This window comes from Thunnus maccoyii, chromosome 13 (assembly GCF_910596095.1).
Source record: "Thunnus maccoyii chromosome 13, fThuMac1.1, whole genome shotgun sequence".
In the NCBI taxonomy this organism is placed as follows: Eukaryota; Metazoa; Chordata; class Actinopteri; order Scombriformes; family Scombridae; genus Thunnus; species Thunnus maccoyii.
In genome coordinates this window covers 26,729,052-26,748,468 of record NC_056545.1, presented here as the reverse complement: position 1 = coordinate 26,748,468, position 19,417 = coordinate 26,729,052, and the positions used below count along the sequence as shown (strand labels likewise).

The 19,417-nt window shown below is 40.8% G+C and overlaps 1 protein-coding gene across 16 annotated transcripts in view; it reads right to left on the bottom strand.

Moving 5' to 3' along the window:
* Nucleotides 1–19,417, bottom strand: part of auts2a (activator of transcription and developmental regulator AUTS2 a) — a 480,371-nt gene that overhangs the window by 459,720 nt on the left and 1,234 nt on the right. For 13 of the 16 annotated variants that reach the window (XM_042430283.1, XM_042430282.1, XM_042430295.1 and 10 more), the window contains one exon: nucleotides 1,154–1,305. The gene's annotated coding sequence lies outside the window, so the exon portion shown is untranslated. Of the gene's footprint in view, nucleotides 1–1,153; nucleotides 1,306–7,684; nucleotides 7,733–13,783; nucleotides 13,802–19,417 lie in introns of those variants that run through there. The other 3 variants (XM_042430285.1, XM_042430284.1, XM_042430286.1) reach the window with 2 other exon arrangements.

Here is a 19,417-nt window from a genome sequence, read left to right as displayed (position 1 = left end):
ACTTGCTCACATGGACCATTAGAAAGCATTGACAGATAGCTTATTTTGTCATTTATTTTGGAGGACTTGTTGGTGAATTCAGTTTGAGGGATTGACATCAAAAGCTGACATTTAGATAAACAAGACTAAGAATCTACTAGCCTCTCTCTTAAGCTATACTTAGCAGTGCTTAAATGCTAATATCAGTATTCAGTATTCCCATAATGAAGATGTTTAGCAGATAATATTAAGCATGTTTGCCATCTTTGTTTAAGATGTTAGCATGCTAACATTTGTCAATTAGCAGTAAACACAAACAACAGCTGGCAATTTATCCAAGTATTGAACAAACTGTAATTTTGCAGTGATAATGATGCAAGAAGGAAAGTTAAGGGATCACCAGAGTCATTCATTATTATTCATTCATTACACTTAAAACCATGATGTCAACCTCATGGTGGCACTGGAGGAAAAGTCAAGAGATCACCGAACTGACTAGGATTCATTATGGGGACCATGCATGTCTTTCATGGCAAACCAAACAGTTGTTTAGATATTTCAGTTTGGACAAAAGTGGTAGACCAACCAACTGTCACACTAACATTACTATACCTAGAGCTATGCCACTTACTGAAGCTGTGCTAGAAATATCTTGACATGATATCATTGTCTGCAATTAGCCTTTTATCTAAGGAATAAAAATTAACAAGTATCGCAGGAGTAGCCAATGAAAAATTGGATTCAAACATACATATGAAAATAAATGAGTCTCTGTCACTTAACAATGTCACATAGGTCTTTTTTTAAATTGATTATTGATTTTAAGTCTTAAAATGTATTTGTGACTGGTAGTGAAACACAGGCTACTTCAATTCTTCATTGTGTCAGTGACATGTAGAGAAAAGCAATAGTGGCCCTCATTAGAGTGCCACACACATGCAAAACAGAACATCTGGAAACCCACAGCAGCTCAGCTGGCTGAGTGTGGCAGCTGTGTATGAAAATGCACATATAAAACAGAGAGAGAGGGTTAAGATTCCCAAGTCTCTAGGATCAAGCCTGCACGCTGCCTCCCACCCATCATCTCTCTCTCTCTCACACACACACACACACACACACACACACACACACACACACACACACACACACACACACACACCACTGTGGATGCTACCTTCCTGGGCCGTCCTCCATCTGCTTGGCCTTCACCGTGGCTGCAGCCAGGAACTGTAGCAGCATATGTCAGTGTTTGAATTGGAGAGCTGAGCTGAGCTCTCTGGGTCAGCCTTTCATCTGGTCCTTTGATGGGCCTCGCTGTCTCTGCAGCTGAGGATGAGAAGGTGGATAGCTTACATTTTTTCTTGCATGCACTTTACATACAAAAATTGAATTGTATCATCACTGAGCCTCATATTTTGTCTTTTTTTTTTTAAGCAGATGAAATACATGATTCCAGTTCTCTCTATTGTACTTGACTCAGGAATTCTCTCGTAATATAAGACAGTTGCTTCCCTTCAACCTACTTCAGTTCAAAATGTCTCCACTATCAAAACTTTGATCCATAAGGGATCTTGAAAACTAATAGCCATGAAACTTGTTGTTGATATTCCTGATCCCCAGAGGATGAGCCCTATTGATTTTAGTTAACCCCTTTGTGTAGTAATGCAGTAAATACATGAACTCGTGGCTCCTCTCAAGTTCCATATGCACATTTACATGGCACAGAAACCCGTCGCCTGAGTAACAAATCACTGCTACACAGCTACCATGATAATATAATCTGTTGAAGCACTGCTGACACAGCATTTAAAACAGGACCAGTATGCAAATAAATGTTTGTTAAGGTCACATTAGTCATGTTATAATGTGTTCCTCAGGTATAAAAATATGAACAAAATGACTGTGGATGAAGGGAATCAGGAGAAAGGCAGTACCACGACATCTGTGTCAAAATAGCAATTACACGCTGGCCTGATTCATAACTATATATGAAGAGCAGGGAGACCGTGAACACTGTCTCACTGCGCCAAGGTCCCTGAATTCAATTAGTGACACACACACACACACACACACACACACACACACACACACACACACACACACACACACACACACACACACACACACACACACACACACACGGGAAGTTCAGTTAAATCAGTGATAAGGTTTCCACCTGATTGAGTTGTCAGTACCTTGAGAGCTGTGTGTGTGTGTGTGTATGTGTGTAGCACACTGTCAGTATCTCTAGAGCTACTCGACCACACACTGAGCTTTCATTCAAACCTCATCTGGACTGACAGTCAAGCCTCATGCAGCTGGGACTGCCAAACTGTCCTGTGTTTCCTATAGCTGCATTCCAGTAGAGTTCCAGTTTCAATGCAGAGGAAAAGGAAAAAAAAAAAAAAAAAAGGGTACTCAAGTCCAATCCCAGAACCTGCCTTCATAGCCAAATGTATTTCAGGTGCATTTCTTTTAAGTCCATGAGTTGTGAGCTCTCCACAAGGATGTGTGCATTCAACCCTATTATTTATCCTCTACACAAATATGTGTCGGAGCAGGTGTGAAAATAGAACCATTTTAAAGTATGCAGATGACTCTTGACTATTATTGTTAGTCAGCTTCAGGACAATGAGACCAGCCACGGCCTGGTCATCATTGATTTTGTCAAGTGGTGTGAGGAGTCCTGTCTTCAATTAAAACATATCTAAACCAAACACATGATAATTGATATTAGAGGACAGGCCCATGCCCAGTGGAATGTGTCCAATCTTACAGATATCTTTGTCATGGACTGTTCATGTTTTGGGGGTTTTTGGTGTTGCTGTGTGTGTGTTTCGAATGTGCTCTGGGTTACAAATTGTTTGTGATAACTGCATTTGACATTTGTGTTTCTTTGTGTAGTGCTTGAGCTTGGTATTGTTTTTTCTTTTAGACTAGGGTTGTTTTCTTTAGTTTTATCTCAGCCTTGCTTTGGTTTTATTCTTGACAGTTTGTAACCTTGTGTTTCTCATGTGTTGCTGTAGTCCTGCTCAGGCTGTTTTCCCCTGCACACCTGTTCAGTGTTCAGTCTTGTTAGCCTTGCCCTGTTTGTTGCCTGCCACACCCATGTTGTCTTCATTGTTAATCAATCCTTGTGTTCTCCTCTTTTTCGAATGCCTGCCCCACTCCAGCTGTGTCTCGCTCTGTGATGAGTTCCTTGTGTATTTATACCTGTCTGTTCTTTGAGTTCTTGGTCAATTCGTGGTAAACATATCCCAGCGTTTGCAGCTGTTATTTTTTGCTCCTCATGTTTCAAGTCAGCCAGTCTCTGTTTTTGTCTTCGTCTGCCAGTAACCAGTCTGGCAAATAAACAATTATTTTCTTCAGTTCCTGTCGCCAGCTTGTTGTCTCTTCATTTGGGTCCACTTGCCTTCATAACTGTGACAGTCTTGGGACAATTATTAACTCAAAACTGAACTTTTCAGCAAATTGTGAAGCCGTGTGCAAAAAGGGGCACCAACATTTGCTTTGTTTGAGGAAACTGTCCTATTTCTACATTAACAAAACCATGATGACCTTATTCTATTTTGCTTTTATGTAATCAATTTTATATTTTACTTTGGTGTTATGGTTTGGAAACCTATCTTTTAAAGAACAGAAACTCTCTGAATCAAACTGTTAAATGGTCGAATAGGCTGATCGGTGAATCACAGCTTAACCCAGCCTCCCTGTACATCACAGTTACAGCAGAGAACCAGCTTGATTTTAAAGGACGATTCACACCTGCAGCACAGTGAATTTCAGCTTCTTCCTTCTGGATGGAGGTTTATAGTCCCATGGTGTAGAACAAAGTGGTATAAAAACAGCTTTGTTCCAGCAGCCAATACTCAGATGAACAAAACATAGCAACACTGCACAGATGCTATAGAAGCAATGTTTATTTATTTATTTTTACCTGCATTTAAATGTATTTATTCTAGTGGTTATTTATTTTGGTGGCTTTCATTTATTATTTTTTCCTTTAAGTCCTGATTATTGGAGCCATGAGCACATTTTTGTCTATAGTCTGTTGTTTGTAAAATGTGTGTCAAGATGGATGTCCTGTTTACTGCAAACCAAATTTACCTACAGGTACAAATAAAGTAACCTGAACCTGAACAAGAGCTCTCTCACAGACATCCTGAGCTCTTGATGAACACTTTCCACAATCCCGCAGACCTCGCTTGAGGGAATAACCCATGATTGATACGGTAATGTTTAAAACGGTTGGTAATGACATTGGGAGCCTTGATGCACCTTCAAGTGATTTTCAGGTGCAGCATGTTAAGAAGCTGAGGAGTGGAGAGTATCCAGTTTCATGGGCATAAGATTGTGGCAGGGGCCTCCAGCACACACTGCAGCTGAGTGGGAGGTGGTTGTGATGAAGGTCAGCGCCTCAAAGTCTGAGGTCAAGGTATTCAGCAGGAAAAAAATGGCACGATGTCTGCAATCACGCATCAGGAATGTTCAAAAAATCTAGGGCTGTAGTCAACCAAAGAAAATGCTGGTCGCTGTTGTTATCATAATAGGAGAAACATTGATTCAGTAAACACTCAGTAAATGTTGGGTACAGTTAGATTTAGCAGTCTCCATTAGGTTCGGGTGATTTCAAAGTTCTGAAAACAATGGGGGGTGTTTTGAATACATTTTATTGTTAGCCTGTCCATCCCACTGCAGGAAATAATGGATTAATCCTGAAGGCTACTGATGTAGCACTTACCTCCTTATGAAAGTAAAACGGCAATTATTTGACCAATGAGAATTTGGTCGGACGAGAGCATATCAACCGATCAATCAACCAGGAGACAACAACCCTACAAAAATCTGATTGTGTCATTGGAAGATTTGTAAATGTAGCAGTCTAACAGACATAAAACACTTATGTTTGGGAGTAGCTACAGTAGTAATGATTAGGATAACACCATTATTTAATGTACAGACAGAATTGATTTATTAGAAAGCTGTGTTTCATGGCATGGGAAATTAGATAATAAGGTTTTAAACAATGTATTTTTTTAAGTCTTAAGGTAAAATAAGACAGATAAGAAATACGATTTGATTTTTATTACAGGGTTCCTCTGAGAATGTCAGATGAGACAGCAGGAGCTGAGTACACAAATAGATAACACAGATTTCAGGTAAGAAGTATACAAAGGTACAGTATAATACTGGAGTAAGTAATGGGAGACTCCACAGTGTGAATTTGTGCAACTGTGTGAATATGAAACAGCACCGCACTGAACAAGTATTTGCACGCTCAATCTCCACTATCAGGGCAGAGAACATTCAGTATGTGGCATCTGAACCTCACACTGAACAACCAAAGGTGATCTTGTTTGTCTGACACTCACATTCTCTGTTCCCGAGGGTCAAAGACAAAGACCAAGATACAGAAGTGGCTTGAAGTAGTAAAGTCTACCTATAATCCTTCTATAATCCTCCGCTTACAGCCGACTGTGATCCACTGTCTTCCCTGGAGGAGATGGAGAACACAGTCCTACTGGGTCTATCAGCTCAGTGCCATGATGAAAAGCACCATCTGATTTACTATTGCAGCTAATTGGAGCTCCACTGTGCTAATTAAATCAAGGAGCCACCTGGCGTGTGACGTGCAGTATGTATGTATGTGTGTGTGTGTGTGTGTCTCCTAACAGAGATGAAAAGTTGCTGCTCCTGTTTATGCAGACATTCCAGATGATACTGCAGATCCAGTTGATTTTTTTATTCGCTCCATATGTACAGGCAGGCTGTCCGTTGTCTCATTTAAAAGCAACCGATAACATAAGAGCCCCGGCTGCCTGGGTGTCCTGAGCTCTCCGCAATCAGGACCATTTGAAAATGTCAGGCTCCCTTGTTAGCAATTCAAACAGGCAAAGAGGCAATTACGCCATTTTCATGTTTCCACAGAGGCCCCGTTGCCTCTGACACAACTCTGACACCGTGCCTTCGTGTTTTAATACGGCCGACAGGAACATTACATTCCTCAGCTGCTATGAAAAACTAACCGAGCCATATTAATGCCCCCCTCGCCAGCCTCTATTCCCACTGCCCCCCTCTCCTATCTCTCTCAATCACCCTTATCTCTCTCTCTCCAGCCCTCACCTCCTCTTTCATTTCCGAGACAGTCTATCATTTGGGCAACACGGCGGTATGATTGTGGCTTCCGCTGGAGGGGAGAGAGCTGAATGCTATCATCACTCCCAGGGCCATAATCAATAGTGTCAGTAATGGCGATGGAGGGAGGAGAACAGTGGATTGCTGCGGGGTCCTCAGAGATCATATTGGAGGGCTTTGTCTTTTCTCTGGCTCTCCCCACAGTCCTGTTAAATTATTCTGCAGGCGTTCACACTGTCAGCCCCGCTCCACTGAGGGTTGCAGGAAGGGAAACACAATTCTGTTATAAAAGGGTTTGGAGCTCATGTTGCCTGTTGAAAGGCTTCCAGATTGGCTAGGGTGCGCTAGTATATCAAAATTTATGAAAATACAATGGGCAGTTTCAGCCATGCTATGTGTTTGGCCAGAGATACATTCCAAATGTGCTGATATTTCCCAGTTAAGTAATAATGTGCATAATTTTCCCCTTTCTGTTAACATTATCACTGATTGGTTCAACCTTCCTTTTTTTAGTGGGATGATGGGCATTTTGGTGCAGCCTGCAGTGCTCAACCCGTACCTAATGAGTTACTGTTGCTCCTAAAGTCACATAAAAATGCCCCCTCTGGTGTTATTGCCATATTTTTAAAAGCTAGAACGTTATTTTTCACTTTTAGAACAGAGCCTTGGAAACATCTTCATAGGGAAGGGATTTATTGCGTGCAGTATGTCTCACCAACATTTTGTGCTGCAGGAGAAATAAATCACACAGGAGAAAGACAAACCAGTGGGGTAAGCTAACACCAGCTAGTGAATCAAACATGCAATCATAATGATACATGTTTGAAGCTGAACCTCAGTTTCAGTTCTGGTGAACCATCACTACAGGAAAAGACTTCACAGCTGTCTGTTGTTTGTGTTTTAGTTGAACTCTGATGTCACCTTTTTAAGTTATGTATAATCCTTTAAGGGGACATATTATGCACATTTACAGCTCTATATTTTTTATCAGGGGCTCTACTGGAATATCTTTGCATGATTCACAGTTCAAAAAATTCCTTATTTAACTCATACAGATCCTTTATGCAGTCCCTCAGTTCAGCCTCTGTCTGAAACAGGCTGTTTTAGCTCCTGTGTCTTTAAGGCCCTCCTCCTGATGAGCCCACTCTATTCTGATTGGCCAGCTCTTGGAAACCACCCCTTGGGAGACCACTGGTGGCTCTAGATGTCAACAAACTATTCAAATTCACTATAGTGGTAGAATTTCACTACTCAAAATGTCAACTTCTCAAATAAATCCATATATGTTCAAGCCAAAATATGCGAGTGAAAAAGGCAGACAACACATGGAAAAACCTTAGCAACAAGCTCAACAACGAAGGCTACAGAACAGATGGCTCGTCAGCTCATGGACAAGGTAGAAAAAAAACGTTGCAAACAAAGCATTCAGAGAAGGTTGACTAGCAGGGAGCATTTCTACATACGTTAACCTTAAGTTTTAGAACTCTGACCATGTTTAACACAGATATCTGACATCAGATTATATAAATAACAGAAAATCACAAAAAGAATAATATAGCTCAGTGTTTACCCTACTGCCTTGGAGGGGCGGCCTGCCCCGCCAACAGGACCCCCCATCCTATTGAAAGAAACAAATAAAAACATATGTAAATTGTACTACCAGGATAGTGGGAGCACAGTAGGCTTGCACGTGACAGGCCTACACCTAAACCTAATGTTAATATTTATTTTTTTATTTACCTAATTTATGTGCACTCCTTTCATTCCACCTGCTTTGCCCACGGTGTCCTATCCATTGCCAGTGAGTTTTACACAACCACACTGTTGGTAAGGCTTTTACATAGCCTAACCAGTATGTTTTACCATTAAAAGCATGCTAGTTAGGCTAATAAAATGAAAGCTGTCCTGTATGTAGTCTAACTGTTTAGCTTACTTTGAAACATATATTAAAACCAGTCAAAGTCTTGAAAACTTAGCTGCTGGCTGAGACAAACCAGCCTCTCCTCTCTACCAGCGGTACCTGCAGCAGTGAATCACATCAGAAGCAGAGGACAGGAGGAATAACTGATACTGACTGATATCTGTGTTCTTCATTCTTTCTAAACTTCACTCAGTTTTTTGATTTAAGGAAGACTATTTATTTTACTGACCCCTCTGAAAAAAATCCTAGGGGGAAACACTGTGATTTTCATGTAATCAAACCATTTATGGTCTGCATTTTTTACTGGCTGAGTCCACCATTCCCATGCAAAATTCACATTTCCCCTAACACCCACGTGGAATTCACAGGAATCAATGCAGCTTTACTGTTGATGTCAGCCTCACTGCTCACTGTTCGCTCTCCTGCAGCTGTATTCAGAGCTGTTTGCCATTATTCAACAAAATTGTCTGCAAAACTGTCATTTGGGGCAGTAGATCAGTTTTAAATATTCCAGGGACTAACTGAACAAGGAGCAGCTACAATAAGCTGCTAACTCCTGACCAAGGTAACCAACTCCTTTAGCTTTAAAGATCTGGTAGCATGGCCTTTTGAGTCTATTTTAAACATACATGTGACATTTTATTCACCAAAAGTTAAGATTTTTTCAAATCCATCTTTCCTTACAGCCCAGAATCCCCTCTGTCTTCTAGCATGCTGATTCGGAAGCCATTTACATGAAGTCGACATTATTCATGACCACCTAGTCCGATTGGCTTGAAGTGCAGCACCCACCTTCACCCCCAGCCAATCGGAATACAACCTAATGAATAATGCAAGTTCCCTTATGCCACATCTTTACTTGGAGTAACGGCTGCAGGTGGAGACATAAGACAGTATATAGCGGTCTGTGAACCATAGTCTGATCCTGAATGAAGGGGAAGAACCTGTTGCTGCACAGGTGAGACTTCAACAGGATGTTTCAGAACAGTAAGATCTTGTCTAAGTTTCCACATAAAGTAAAAGTCTATTTTTTCAAATGTAGCGGGAGGTCGCTAGCTTAACTTTAGCACAGATATATTCCTTTAGCTGAGTAACAGAAAGACATCAAACATCAAAAAATTGAAGATGAGAAAGTAGAATATCCTGCAGTGCACTGAGTCTCCATAAGCAGACAGTCAGCTGTAAAACGTGCCGAACACACACACAACCACTTACCAATAATGGAGGGAAGACTGTCTCCGAAAATCAATTTCAGCCATTCCTGACGTAAATTTTCTGAAAGGCTGTAAAGACTTTTTAGCTGCTGAACAATGAGCAAGACTTCCAGTGTCCTGCTTTGTTCATCATCCAGCTGAGATGCAACCTCCAACTACAGAAGTTACGTACGCACTCAGCACACCACTGTGCAGAGGTGGGCTCATGCTAAAGCTTCCTGCATATTTGATTTGACTGTCCGGTGTGATGTACTAATGGGTCGAGCCTCAACTCCGCAATCTCTTGAGCCGCAAATTTTAAAAATTCAAATAACTTAAAAGACAGAGGAGATAGAATTGAGTAATTTTACAGCACAGGTGGGCCCCCATCATCACCCTAATCCATCCCAAAGCTAATTTTTCGTGTTTTCCACAATATCAGCCCTTTAACCGCCAAATCAACCAGGACTGAATTCTTAGGGACTTAAAACTTTAACCTGACTGTGACAAATTCTCCTACAGTCCACAATTAACTCAAAAATGGATTTAAAGCTATTATATTCTGAATGAATAAAAGCTAATTTCTCCAGCTTGTGCAGGGGAGCCCTCTGGGTTATGTCTTCCAGCACTGTGACATGTTGTCGTTCAGGCCAGCACTGTAAGAGCCATAAAGCCCCAGGCAAACTGCTGCTCTCTTGCCCCCCTGGCAGTGTTGAGAGGTGTGGAAGAGCAATCTCTTCTCACAGGGGAAGTCACAGAGAAAATAGGGCATTGCTGTCAAGACATGGGAGAGGCCACAGAGGACCTACGCAGGATTAGGCAAGTAGGCCCCAAGCTGCTTGGCTGCACCAGCTCAACATTGCAGAGTGCACTTAAAAATGTGCTCAAACTACCTTGTAATGTTAACAGATGGCACCTTTTTGCCGTGCTTTCTTTACATCTCAATTCAAATGTCCCCAGATGGAGCTTTTCAGCTCTGTGTGGGATTCATTTCCTCTGAGTGCTCTTACAAGCCAACATTAGCCCAGTCACCCGGTAATGTGAGAAGTCATCTATCTCAACTCGTGACAGCAGTGTACAGACGTACTGCTGCCATGTCAAGGTGTTTCTGGGTTTCTGAGCCCTTCATTATTAGCAGCAAGAGCCGCGCAGAAGAAGGCATCTGATTATTCAGCTGTGGAGCAGAATGGATTCACTTCACAACAGGAAGCATTGCATTTTTTTTAAGCCAAGGGGAAAAAAAAGCGTTTCGCCATCCTGTCGGAGGATGGAGAAAGTAGCTGGTGGGAGGGGGCAGAGGGAGCAGAAAAGATACAATTTCACAGCTGAGCACGCCCGCTTGGTTCTCTGGCGTGAGCGGGGAAGGATTTCACACCTGAGATAATAACAGAGCGGAGGTAGAAGATGGGATCAAATTCTTACACTGCTACCCGTCTGTTCCTCTTCATCAGGGAAGACTGTGTTGCCCTTTACAAGGCCTTCAACTAGCACGTTCTTTAAAAGAGCAACACAGTGTCTTACATTCACTTAACCAGTGGTTGGAAGTAACTAAGTACATTTACTCAAGTACTGTACTGAAGTACAATTGAGGTACTTGTACTTGAGTATTTCTATTTTGCGCTACTTTATACTTCCACTCCACTACATTTCAGAGGGAAATATTGTACTTTCTACTCCACTACATTTATTTGACAGCTTTAGTTACTTTTCAGATGAAGCTCTGACACGATGGATGATATAACAAGCTTTTAGAATACAACACATTGTTAAAGATGAAACCAGTGGTTTACAACCTTTTTGGTTTTTGACGTCTTACATAAAGCAGTGTGTAGTCAGGGTCACATTTCGGATGTCTATGAGTTGTTAACAGCTCCACCAAATAGTGATTTTTCCCTCTAAACTTCTCACATGCTTTCATTTCAATAAATGTTCAAATGATCCAATATTTCAAAGTCCAAAAACTGAAAACAGATTTGTGTATCAGAACTTTGTTTTTCTTCTTTCCTCTCCCATTAATCATCTCACGACCCCTCAGATTTATCTGATGACCCTTTGGGGAGGTCACTGGAAACCACAGGAGTAAACTAGCTAACTGCATATAAAGTAGTTGAAACTAGCTCCACCTCCAGCAGCTACAGCAGTCACATGCTGCTCTAACACTGATGCGTCTTAATAATCTAATGATGTCATATATAATAATATATCAGTCAGAGGGACCAAACCACTACTTTTATTTTACTGATAATACTTATTATATGTACTTTTACTTAAGTAGGATTTTTCATGCAGCACTTTTACTTGTAATGGAGTATTTTTACATTGCTGTATTGGTACTTTTACCTTGGTAACAGATCTGAATACATTTCCCACCACTGCACTTAACTACTACTCATTTTTCTTCCTGCGGCCCTCATTCATCTAGAGAGATTACTTAGTGCAAGGGGTACATTTTTTTGTGTCACTTTGTAATGATTAAATCTAATTGAAGGTGTGTGTGTGTGATTTTAAGGCTTTTTGTAATCATACAAATGCTTCTACAAACTCTTACATTATTAAGTATCATCATCTGAAGTACTGTAATTTGTAAGTTCACTTTCCCTCAATCTGCGTCGTCTACTTGGACTTCACTCAGTGATTTTCTGTATTTTACAGAACCTTTCACAACCAGCAAACCAGCCTGACCTTGTTGCTTATATCTGTTGTTCATCATGTGGGTGGTCAGTATTGTTATTGTTCATAAGTGTGTTTTCCAGTCGAGTGGGTGTTATGTTTACTTAAAGGACCGGTGTGTAGGATTTAATAGCATCTAGCACTGAGGTTGCAAAACCAGAACCAACTGATAACTCTTCCCCCTCCCCTTCCAAGCATGTAGGAGAGCCTACACACCAAACGCCCACTATAGAGCCAGGGTTTGTCCATTCTGGGCTACTGTAGAAAACAAGGTGGTGCAACATGGCAGTCTCCATGGAAGAGGACCTGCTCCCTATGTAGATATAAAGGGCTCATTCTAAGCTAACAATAACACAATGATTCTTATTCTCAGGTGATTAAACACTAATTAAGTCCATTTTCTTAGATGCCACTAAATTCTACACACTGCACCTTTAAACACATCTTGTGGCTATACTGAATGGTTTTCTGACCACCAAAATAATTAGGACTGATCGTCTGGGATCACTAATATTTCTTGGCAATGACAAAAAAAAACAAAACAAAACATAATTCCTCCCACAAATGCAAGGTACATCCCTAACAGCTGCAACAATATTTAAATGCTTTTGGGTGAATTTTCATTTTAAATGATTGCAGTTCTGTAACCAAACAAGGAGGTTTATAATCTTATACATTATGTATGGATACCACTTCCTTAGTTTAGTGTTTCTATAATCTCCCTTCTGGACTGATACTTAAATCTGCCCAGCACACACACCTGAAAAGAGAGCATCCATTCTCACCAAAAATAATGCTTTTATCACCGTCTTCATATTCCCCTCTGAGCCACTCTCACCCTTCAACCCTGCTCCTATCCATCGTTATGCAGATGCTATTTCAGCTCATTAGGTGTCAGTCAGGAGGCTAAACACAGTCCTCAGCTGAGGAATCAATCTCCCATCTCTACGGGCCCACCGGCAAAGCAACACACACACACACACCTTATCGCTACGGCGAAGGATAATCAAAACCCATAATTGCTTTTTAAATCACAACATTAATGACAAGATCTCTCGATTGTAATGCGTTGTAATCACGCCATTAATATGGATATGACTGCGGCGTTGGGAGCCATCTGTTTGGCTGAGGCAGCGCTGGACCTTTTCCAACAGACATACTCATTTCAAGGACTGTATTTTGGCCAGCGACCACAGGCAACATAATCAATGTGAATGCCGCCACCAGCGCTGGGAAACGAGGGACCCAAATTGATCCATCAATCACCTATTCAGACAATGTTTATTCAGCTTTGCCTCACTTCGCAGTTATTCACACTCGCAGATGAAAGCACCAATAAAAAAAAAAAAGATTGCAGGGACTCGAGAGCAATAGCATGGCACAAAAACAGGCGCTCTTTACACAGGGCTTTAGTGTTCGCTTTCGGTGAGGTAGGTGATTGCCTTGGGTTACCTCTGGGTGGAATCAATTATACAAGCTTTTTAAAAGGCCCTCTTTGGTCTTCACAGGAATGCGCGAAGCAAGCAAGCTCCCGTGGTATCTAGCATTATTCCTTTTTATGTTCTTACATCAAACTTTCTCTTTCTTCTCAAACTTTTCCGTACTTACTGCCAGAGTGGAAATGTGGGGCATTTGAGATGTTATTGCCAGACTTCAATTGCCCCCCCATCCCTCCCTTTCCTTCCCCTTATGACTAATGTATTTCCAGTACAAAAGCATATGTTGCTTTTAAAAGACGCTCTGCGGCAAGTCCTGGGTGCTGTCGCCGCGTTTGTGGTCGCTGGGGGAAGAGGGACAGGAACAAAAACACTCCTTATTTTACCTCGGGGCATTTCTGACAGCTCCACTTTGAGTTTTAGCATTAAAAGGAATGAGACAGCCTAACCCTTGCTTTGTTGTGACACGGGTCTCTCTGTAGCACTGTTGCTCATGTGTGCTCTCTGTGAAAGTCTGGGGAGGCCAGCGGCTCAGAGGACGGGCGTGTGGGTTATTAAGGGCACCTCAAAAGAAAGAATAAAAAAAAACATTTGTCCAAAGCCCTCACAAGTGGAGATGCTGGAATTGAAATTCTGGACTCCAGAGTTTAATAAAAATATGTAAAAAGCATGACCTCAACATATAAAAAGATACATATAACATCTAAGGAATCAACAGATAAAAACACTGTGATTTTTACCAAACAAGGAAGAGAAGAACTCTATGACATTCCTTCATTTCTTTTACTGACTGGCTGTCTACTGTGTTCAGTCTAGAGTCTAGACAGGGAAGGCTGTGAGATGTCGCTGTAACTGCTCCCCTGATGATGATGATGATGATGAATGCCAGACAGACTTTATGTGAGGGTAACTACAGACACATTTTTCTGGTTCAGTCCTGTTAGCTATACACTGAAAAAAAAAGCTCATTTGCCGATAAAAGCAGAAGCAATAGGGACCTTAACTTATTGCATACAGCACTTACAGTTTATGCCTGCCCTGCACCTAATTTGCAATAGTTTCCTGGAGTTACAAAACTCTTGAAAGAGAACATTTTTGTTACATCTTCCTAGTGTAGCTAGAAGCATAAGAGTATGCAAACCACATGCTACTGTCTGTTACATCTCCTGCCAGGCAATTTAAAGTTGGGCCTTTTTACCTGCTGAAACATGGGAGCTTTGGGTCTTTTTTAGTCTGTGGTTAATTGGCAAGCCTGCCTACACTCCCTCAGAGCAGAAGACGGTCTGCAGGGAGGAGGCTAACCAACGCAACGCATCTCATCTCTCTGCAGAGTTCTTCATCTCTTGTAATTAATTGCATCTTTAAAAGAACAAAATGTAAATACGCCGCTGACACGCTGCCAATTAATTTTCAATCGCCGTCTTCCTGACGCTTTCTGCTCAACCGAGGGGGAAATCAAAAGTTTTAGAGGGTGTTACGAAAGCTTTAATAGTGTCCCTTTGTTCCTGGCAACACATTGTGAAAAATGCATTCAGGCCTGACAAAGTGCTCCTGCTCCGTGTAATCAATTCCCTCAGCTTCTACCAGCTGAAAAAGACAGGGCGGAGGGAAGATCTGAGAGAAACCAGCATCTCACTTGTCTCTCCTTGTTCTTTGATCAGGCAAAACAAGACTCTTTTCACATGGAAGAAATGTAGACACAGAGAAAACCACCTTATCTGTGCAGGACAAATATTCATTCATTGGGTGATGTAGTTGGAAATTAAAAGGTCAGCATTCGTTGACCTCCAGGTCATACAGTGTTCACTATACGACCAGCTCATACATTAATGTTTCTAATACCCTAACCACTGATAAATAATGATGAGGAGTTAGTTTTACCTTTAACTAGATACATCTTCACATAGACACACACACACTGCTGTTGCTCACACAGCAGAAACCTCTGGGTATGTGTTTAACCAACACACCCACACAGTCACCAATGTGTTTGATTTGTTTGACCTGGATAGTCTCTAGAGATGTAAATGGCAGCACAATTATTATCATCAGAGCCAGAAGTCAGTGAAGCAAGAGGAGTAAGGACAGCAGGAACAAGACTAGTCTAGTCTACAGCTCTGTGAGCCTGTCAGCATGCTAACATGCTCACAATGACTATATTAACACGCTGATGTTTAGCAAATATGTAAACCATGTTCACCATCATGGTTTAGTATGTTAGCATGCTAACATTTGCTAATTATCACTAAAAATAAAATACAAATGAGACCGATATGCAGATATTTCCAACTCATTGTGGCCAATTGCCGATGCCGATACCGATATATGCACATATTTTTTCCCAGCTGGCTGAGGAGACTGTTATGCGTGCAAGCATAGATTGTACTAAGTACGATCAAGAAAGACAATATATGAAGGAAGAATTTAAGAAGACTGGAGTTCAGGAGCTCAGCATTAAAACTTTAATGAACCTGCCGAGTGGGTGGAGCAGTAGAGTTTTCTTTGAGTTTATTAGACAGACAGGATTAATGTGTCTCTGGTCCACACTCCGGAGTAGAAGGTGGCGGTAATGCGCCTAATACGCTGGTCGCCAACTGCTGTTATGAACCAAAAAGAAGAAGATGAAGTTTTTTATTTTTCAAACATAGCGATACATCCTGTCAGCCAAGTGATTTCCTATCTGTGCAGCCAAACAGCGCAGCACCTTGATGAACTGTTTTTCTGATGCCGATATTTCGCTTTTATCGGCCAATACCGATGACATGCCAATAATATCGTGCATCCCTAGTCAGAATTGCAGTTTATTGTGTGGAGAACATGAATATCTGAACCAAATTTCACAGTAATCCGTTAAATAGCCACACTGATAGCAACAACAGGGGAAAAAAAAAGGTATTTATATCTAATCAAAATTGTCCACTCAACCAACATGGCTACAGACAGAAGCAGAGGAATTAAACAATGATATATGAAATTAAGTGAAAATTCTACTGGAATATCCAGAAATCCAGTTTGGAAAAGGCACATGTGAGACATCTGGTGCTCTTATCTCAGTTTTTTAAAAAAAAATACTTTAAGTACGAGGGTCCTTCCTTCCAAATTCAAATACCAGGTTTGAAAAGTCAAATACCCAAAAGAGCACTAGAGAGACAAACATTGTCCTTGTGGATGGCTTAGCAGTAGTCACAGCAGTATGTGGGTGTTTCATGTATTATACCTGAAGTGCCTTTCTCTCAGAGAGCCATAAGGCCAACAGGGAGAGAATGCTCTGCTAACCTCAATGACTCTTGTAACTAGCTGAAGTGGGATTTTCTGTTGCCTCTTAAGGGCTTCTCTTTTATTTCCAGCAAGTAAACAGAAGCAAATAGACCTGTGATGTGAATTGAAAAAGCTGGGGGTAGTGTATACCTGGCTAAGTGCATTAAGAACACCATTTAAGTGCTTCCCTCAAGCATTCTTGAGAGAGAGGTAGAGGCATTGTTAGGTTAAGCAAGGTTGGTGTTTACACATCCTTGGCTAATGCACAAGGCCTGGGAGAAAAAAAAAAGATAATGCCACAAATAAGAGATTCAGCTCAAAGTCCACAGATCCTGTGCACCACATTGCACTGAATTCCAATTACAATCATGTATCTTTACAGAATTCCTAACAAGAAAATGAAGGTCTGGTTACCTCTATGGCCCTCAAATTACACCACTCTGTCTTCCACAACATCAACAGGATTAAATGTGAAACAAATATTAAGTTACATTTATCCAGCCTTCTCACAAGCCGTGATCCTCTTATTCAGCTTGTTTAAACAATATTTAAGAAGTCCTTTAATTAATTAACTAATGCATCACATGTCTGACTCAAGGTCGTATTTTTGTGTATGAATGGATGAGTTGTGTCCAATCGCACATTCACAACTTAATCAGATCAGTCTGTTTGATATATTGTAATAGCATCATCAGGTCTTTCCGATCCCGCAAAACGATCGCTGCAAGCCATCACACAACAAGCTCAACCCGTTTCACTTCACTGTAGAGATGAAGGGTTTCACTCTTAAATTTTCCTTCATCTTGTCTTCATATTGAACACAGAATATCCCATCTGCTTTCTCTTCCTTCTCTCTTCTAAGCGCCCTTCTTCTGCAGTTTGCAGGCGGTTGTATTTTAGGTGCAAGGTGTTAGAAGCACAGCAGCAACGCCTGTGAAAACAAAACTGTTCTGTGATTTCACCCTCACTTGCTTCAGGCATCTCTCACAGCGTCGGGAAACTGCAGCGGCAACAACAAACTGCTGCAGAGCTTCATAAATACCTCCACAACACAGAGGGAGGAACAAGGAACTCGAATCTATGAAGCAAGTCACTCCGTCCAGGCCTCCTCACGTCAAAGATTACGAAATGTACAATATGCTGTATCCAGCAATTTCTATATTATATATTGTTACATTTTTAAAATGCCTGTGAGATGTGCACATATCTTCCTGTCTCCTAGCCTGTTATTTCATTCCCCTGCAATTCTTCTTATGTATATGATTGTTCTGTTTGTTCAAAGTGTGAATCAGTGTGTAGCACCAGGAAAAACTATTTCCTTTCACAACATTTCACTATTCATAAAACAATTTACATCATAGGACAGTTTACACATTTAATTCTATAACAGTGATGGTTCTAAAAAAATCAACATACATATTGTCATTTTGTTGTTTTGGTCTTTTTTGTACATACAACATCTACTGTATGTCTGTACATTGTGAAAGAAGAGACTCTGGGGAGTTTTTTCCTTATAGAGGCTGTCGTATGGCTATATAACTGATTCATTTCTACATTTCAGAATTATATGTACAAACCTTGAAGCCTATTCTCAAGTTGTTCTCTTGACTCTTGAAGGTGTTTGTTACTAATATGTTTAGTTGGACAGGATGGATCAGTTGTTTTCGCTGTGGCAAGACTGCCCTCTGGTGAATCACCAGGATATGATGGAACAGCTGCAATAATGTTGATTAATGTGTCATAAATCATAAGTGCAATGAGTAACATAAATGACAAGGGGGCAGTCAGTCTTCAACTAGGCACTGTCTACTAACTGTCAGTTTGTGTTATACAGTAGTAATCCTCTGTATTATTTACAGTGGGTATTGAATGATAAACTCAGACAATGACGTTGAAAAGATTGAGAACAACAGTGGGTTTTGGGATGGATAAAGAGATGACAAAGCGTTATGTAGTCAGCAGAATTGTGCAAAATGTCTTTCAACAGGCTACAATTCTTTCTTGAAGCACAATATGCCAATGGTGAGTTGATTCAAACTTTACAATTCATCTTTGCTTTGGCATGGATCTATAACCGATGCTGATGACAAACCCGAGCACGTCCATTTACAACTTCACTAAATGCAGTAAGCCATTTCAGAAGCCGACACGTTTATGAGTTATACTGAGCATGATGTGGGAAAGCAGCTGTACCAGACTGATGTGTGCAACAAGATGCTTTCACCATGAAAACCACACAGACGTGACTGACAGTAATTGTGGATTTCTAGATATTCATCTTGAATATGACCATAAGCCAAACCAGTGAATGTGTTTTACTAACATAGCTGCAGGCAAGACCACCTATGTTGAGTCAAGTCAAGTCCAAGATCAACCACAGTCGAGTCTGAGCCAAGACTAAGTTCTCTCCCAGGACCAAGCTTGAACAAGGATTTAACCAGTGTCAGTTCATTTTTGTTGTCATTTAAGAGTTGTGATATAACCTGAAGAACCACTCAGAACAATCCACTGTATTTTAAGGTGCAGCATCAAGACAAAGCCACAACAGAAACTTCACTTCACTTCACTTGGCTTCACTGGTTGCACTTTATGACACTTCAGAGCAGGAATAGACAGTCACACACTGTTCATTCTTGGAAAAATCCTTTCCTCTGTGTTAAATTATTCTGCAAAAGCATACAGGCTAAGATTTTACTTTTTATTTCTATGTTTATTTATTTTGTGTAAAAGCTAATATCTTTAGTAATTAGCATATGAAATTAACAATATATTTGTAGTACATAAATATAGGCCTATTCATAGCGACGAAATAACAGGAAATGGAA